This window comes from Abramis brama (genome assembly GCF_963993115.1).
Source record: "Abramis brama genome assembly, chromosome: 7".
Taxonomy (NCBI): Eukaryota; Metazoa; Chordata; class Actinopteri; order Cypriniformes; family Leuciscidae; genus Abramis; species Abramis brama.
The window spans coordinates 31,829,947-31,836,282 of record NC_139969.1 but is presented as its reverse complement, the minus strand read 5'-3'; positions in this window follow the sequence as shown (position 1 = coordinate 31,836,282).

Sequence of the window (6,336 nt, the reverse complement as noted above, 5' to 3'; positions counted from 1 at the left end):
CTGAACATCCGCGTTTGGCAGTGTCGCATGTCGATTGAGCTGATCTTATGTTTTTATTTTATTTTTATAATGTTACAGATTTATGTTGCAAATGATAATCCTTGAAATTACCAAATATATTGTGAAACAAAGGCCTTGTTAATGATTTTCAGTTTTGTTAAATATACTTAAAATGTGTAGGCCTATATACTTTTTTCAATAAATGAAGAAAATGTAAAAGCATATTTGGGGTAAAAAAAAAAATGGTCAGGGTAAGGCATTGCTGACTTTTCTAGTTATTGACATGAGACTCAGAAGATTAGTATTAGCCTATTTATCAAGTTGAGCATCACCTTAGAGATAATCACAATATTTATGGACTAATGAAATCATCATATTTAAAATACCACATTAATAAAATGTCTATTTCTTAAATAGGCTAAATATCTAATTTATTGTTATTAACCTAAAGCGACATTAAAATATCTCATTCGATGTAAGAAGTTTATTTTTTAAAATGAGCACTTTAATGAAGTGCATTGATTAAAATAAAATAATTGTATTGTATTTAAACTAAACAAACATATTATTTCTATTCTCACAAAATGTGTTGCTCCATCAATGTTTTTTTTGTTTTTTTTTTGCAGTTATACAAGTCTATGGGAGTATTGAAAAGCTCATTTTCCTTAAGGTGCCTTTAGCCCGTGGCGTGCTTTACTATGTTTCACTCCTTTCACTTGAAACGGGCCTTGCAACAGAGGCACACCTTCTCTGCTTGCTCTCGAAAAAAGAGCCCCGCCTCACGCAATCACAACGTGCACATACCAGGGTTCAAAATTACTGGGGGCTTGGGGCAAAAATGACCCCAAATTGATGGGGCAAAAAAAAGTTCCCTGTATGAGTTCTTGTTTTTAATATTTATAACAGGATATAGTGAAGTCAAGTCAAGTCACCTTTATTTATATAGCGCTTTTTACAATACAGATCGATTCAAAGCAGCTTTACAGTGATAACAGGAAAATAATGCAACAAAGTTTGTTTTGGCTGTACAGCAGATCTAGAAGAAAATAGCGTCATAATCCAGCTTAAGTAAGTTCAGTGATGGTTAACTTTTGTTGTAAAAAAGTTATTCATTTAGTTCATTTATATTTATAGCCTCGATGATGTCATTACATTTACATTTAATCATTTAGCAGACGCTTTTATCCAAAGCAGCTTACAAATGAGGAGAACAATAAAAAGATGCATCTTCAGCCGTTTCTTGAAAATGGCCACGGACTCAGCTGCTCTGGTTGAGTTGGGCAGGTCATTCCACCAGCAGGGAACAGTCAAAGTAAAGGTCCGAGAAAGATATTTTGTGTCTCTTTGAGATGGCACCACAAGACGACGTTCATTTGCAAGTTTCTGGATGGCACGTAAGTCTGGAGTAATGAGTTTAGGTAAAAGGGAGCAGAGTCAGTGGTTGTTCTGTAGGCAAACATCAGTGACTTGAATTTGATGTGAGCGGCAACTGGCAACCAGTGCAATTTTGTGAGGAGAGGAGTGATGTGTGCTCTCTTCGGCTCGTTAAAGACCACTCTGGGTGCAGCATTCTGGATCAGTTGCAGAGGTTTGATAGAGCAAGCTGGAAGACCAGCCAAGACAGCATTACAATAGTCCAGTCTGGATAGAACAAGCACTTGGACAAGGAGTTGTGTTGCATGCTCTGATAGGAAGGGCCTGATCCTCCTGATGTTGTATAAGGCAAATCTGCAGGACTGGGCAGTTCTAGCAATGTGGTCTGTGAAGTTCAATTTATCATCAATTACAACTCCTAGGTTCCTGGCTGACCTTGATGGAGTTATGGTTGACGAACCCAGCTGAATGGAGAAGTTGTGGTGTAGTGTTGGGTTGGCCGGGACCACAAGTAGCTCTGTCTTTGCCAGGTTTAGTTGAAGGTGGTGGTCCTTCATCCAGCCAGAAATGTCTGTCAGGCAGGCTGAGATGCGAGCAGCTACCGTCGGATCATCCGGCTGGAATGAGAGGTAGAGTTGATATCATCAGCATAGCAATGATAGGAAAAGCTGTAGACACCTCATCCCTCCACGACACCCTAAAGGACCTACCTGAGAGGTATGACTTGAACCAGTTCAGTTCTCATTTAATGGTGTCAATGCAGGCAGATCAATAATATTGTTAAATATTAAGTGTCCCCAACTAAGCAAGCCAAAAGCCAAAGACAAAAGTGGCAAGGAACCAAAACTCCATCAGGTGAAAGAATGGATAACAATGCTACTAAGACCAGAGTTTAGGTGCTAAATAGGAAAAGGATCTACCGCCTGCAGTTGATTTTGATATTCTAGGTATTATCAACTGGACAGAATTTTGAGATCGCAATAGACGTGAATGACTATAATGTGTTAAGGGCTCGCTCAAGTACTGCGGAGCTAAACCATTTAGTGCTTTGTAAGTAATCAGCAATATTTTAAAATGTATACGATGTTTAATAAGGAGCCAGTGCAGTGTTGACAGAACTGGGCTAATATGGTCATAACTTGATCTAGTAAGAACTCTAGTTTCTGCATTTGGACCAGCTGGAGTTTGTATATTAAGCATGCAGGGCAACCACCCAGAAGAGCATTACAATAATCTAGCCTTGAAGTCATGAACATATGAACTATTCCGCATTTTTCATTGAAAGCATATGTTGTAATTTAGATATATTTTTAAGATGGAAGAATGCAATACCATACGAGCAAGATTGCTGTTTTACCAAATATCAGCATGTTTTCAAATGTGCAGTTAAAGTCACAAAATGTGACTTTATAGCAGTTCAATGCAGGGGCGGAGCTATGGTGTCCAGGGGTGGCACCAGCCCCCCCTTGGCCACCCCAGATGCTTCCCTACCAAATGTTGTGCGATTGGCTTGTTTTTAACCATTTCTGCTGAAATTCACGATTCAAAAAAGTTCATTGCTCAAATCTGGTGACAGTCAGTCATGGATGGACATTGCATGGAATGTGTAACTTCATTACATTACGTTATCAAGCTTGGAGAAATGCAAAAGCAAAGTGTGGTTTAATAGGTAAAAGATAAAGCACAACCAGCTATCGCACAATAAACCCTCGACAGGGTGATTCGGTGTGTCTTGAAGTGAAGGGGTTTATTTTGCGATGATGACTATGTGACTACATCAGCTTATTATTTGTTTACACATCAAATAAATTCCTGGACATTAAATAATAATATGAGTTTAAATTATTTAATGTAAAAACTCTAAGATTGTTATTTACGTCGGCACAAATGATGTCCGACTTCGTCAGGGTTTTGTTAAAGAGGTGTGTGAACTCGCAAGTACGATGTCAGACACTGTAGTATGCTCTGGCCCCCTCCCTGTTTACCGTGGTGATGGGATACATAGCAGACTGTCGTCGCACAATGGCTGGATGTCTAAGTGGTGTCCACAGAATATAAGATTCATGGAAAATTTGACAATTTTTGGGGCAGATCTGACCTGTTAAAAAGAGATGGTCTTCATTCCTCCTGGGGTGGTGCCACTCTTCTTTCTAGAAATATGTCACATAATCGTTGAGTTGGTACTTGACTAACTGGGGCCTATTTCTACTAGCCACCTCATGTCGCAGGAATCTCAGCACATAGAGACTCTTTGACCTAGATATTATAACATAGAGACTGTGTCTGCTCCCCGAACTAGTAAATACAAAAAAAATACAAAAAATCCTATACCCATAAGGGTAATAATTTAATTGTCCAACAAATAAAAAACACATATAATACAGATAAACAAATGATAAAGCTCAATTTGCTGAATAGTAGATCCCTTTCTACAAAAGCACTTTTTTAAAGCACACTGGCAAGCAGAGCGGGCCGAGAGTTGTGAGAAGGCCGGTGGCGTGATTGATAATGAGCGCACCACACCATTTGTTAATTCCTATCAAATCGAAAATCGACTGGTAGATCGTTTTCCTATTTAGCACCCAAACTCTGAACAGTCTTATGTCCTAGCCTTGTTCAGGAGGCAGACACACTCTGTCTGTTTAAATCTAGATTAAAGACCCATCTCTTTAACCTAGCATATAACACACTGTCACATTCCTAAAATCCATTAAAGGACTATTAGGCTGCATTAATTATAGGTCAACTGCAACCAGGAACACTTCCCATGACAACCGATATACTTGTTAAATTGTAAGAAGAATGGCATCTACGCTTATATTAGTCTCTCTGTTTCATCCTTATTCCGAGGTTACCATAGTCAGCCAGATCCGGTCCGTATCTAGATCAGATGGTGGACCAGCACCTTGACGACCACAACAGCCCTGAATGTCAGCTGAGACCATGACAACTAGTTGAGCCCTATAGACAGATTCCTTATGAAGACCTTGTCGACACGACAGCCATCGGCACAGATCCTCAGAAAAGACCACAAGAACCAGACAAGTCCTCTGCACAGACCCTATGGCCAGCTCCGACTCCTCCCCACCATATGCCGGCAATATCAGGGGCGGTGTTTACGTATGGCAGAGTATGGCAGTTCAGACAAAACAGGGAAAATAAACAGCTCATGATGCTGCTCGTTAGGTCTGTTGCTTGAGTTGGCCTTTGGAAGAAATTGCAGCTTTGAAAAGCAAATTTAAACAGCCTAACACTGTGTCCAAACCAGACACGAATGCGATAAGATTTCCAGCGGCAAACAATTTATCTATCCAAACCAGACAAAAAAAGTACTTTCATAAGAATAAAGTATATATGCAATCAACACCTTTATTGCAGTACATAATAATATAAAATAATATTTCTGCCTCATTTTGTGATAAGAAATCACATCGGATCACAGAAGGTTATTAACACTCGACTGATGTTATAAAGTGAGTTTGGAGCAAATGGTTTAAAGGGGTGGTATAATGCCCTTTTCACAAGATGTAAAATAAGTCTCTGATGTCCCCAGGGTGTGTATGTGAAGTTTTAGCTCAAAATACCCCACAGATATTTGTATATAGCATGTTAAAGTTGTCACTTTTTGAGGGTAAGCAAAAAGCACCGTTTGTGTGTCTGTCCCTTTAAATGCAAATGAGCTGCTGCTCCCGGCACAGAGGGCGGAGCTTCAACAGCTTGTGTCCTTTTACCTCACACAGACATGCACTGAAAATTTCAAAAACCTTTAGCCTTTTATGTTCAAACCGAAGTCAGACAAAGATGGAGAGACTCAAGAAGAAGTGACAACATGTAGAAGCAACAGGACATTTATGAATGGTTAGTTGATGAATTTATGTAGCTGATGTGGAGTTATCTTCTAGTCATTGATTAGCATATTCTGTCATGATAATCTATAAATAACGTTCCCAGCGGCAGGTTTATGTAAATTTTAGGGTTAGAGATGTCACTAACCCTGGAGGAATGTCTTGTAGTCCCTACCAGCCGTTTGTTGTAGTCCTTAAAAAGTGATTTCTTTAAAAGCAAATATCTCCCTTTGCTTTGAACTTTGAGCGTTGCAACTTTGCAGATGTTGTTTATGCTCAAACAGCAACATTACACACTAACTAAAGTTAGAAAAGTGAAATCATATTCAACCACCCCATACAAGTTTTTATGCTGTGCTAAGCTAACATGCTAGCTAGCACTTAAGCAGCTTTTACCAAGAGTGATTATGTTTTATGACTAATTTTGAAAAGCAAAGATTATTCAAATGCTTCTTTTTTCAAATACATTAGGTTAAACCAACAAAATTAAACTAGAGGTTAGATAAAGTAGAAATTTCATTTTAAGGTAACACTTGCAGCTTAAATGTATGATTATAGCATATGTTTTTCATAAACACTTTTTGTTATACTGGTTGAAACTGTTCACAATCTGTCCTACCTGCCTGTAAACGTATGTATTTGCATACTAGTGATACCCTGGTAATCCAGAGTTCTCGCGAGAGCACAAGTTGAATTTGCTCAGCGAGTTACTCTGGTGTCGAGTAATGATGCTCATTAAATATGCCCCTCTATCTGAGCTGCACCAATCACATTGGGTTATCTGATATAGGCGGGCCAGAGGCGAGATGATGTCGAAGTCATTAGTAAACATTGCAAGATGTTTAGGTCTGGATTTCCAGGCTATACTAGTGATAGGAAATTCGGATTATTTTACTGACTCCGATCTTTGAGTCTCGTTCAGCAAAATGAACAGATCTTTTTTCAATTAATTTCTTCAGAATATAATTGAAATGTTATGTTACTAGCCAACTTCTCCATTTAAATTAAGAGAGTGAAAAAACTAATACAGCCAATGGCAAATTATGAGAAACAGAAAGTATTAATTAATTGCGTAGCTGGGTCTTCGGTCTGTTAGTTACCTCACCTCCCGATCCGA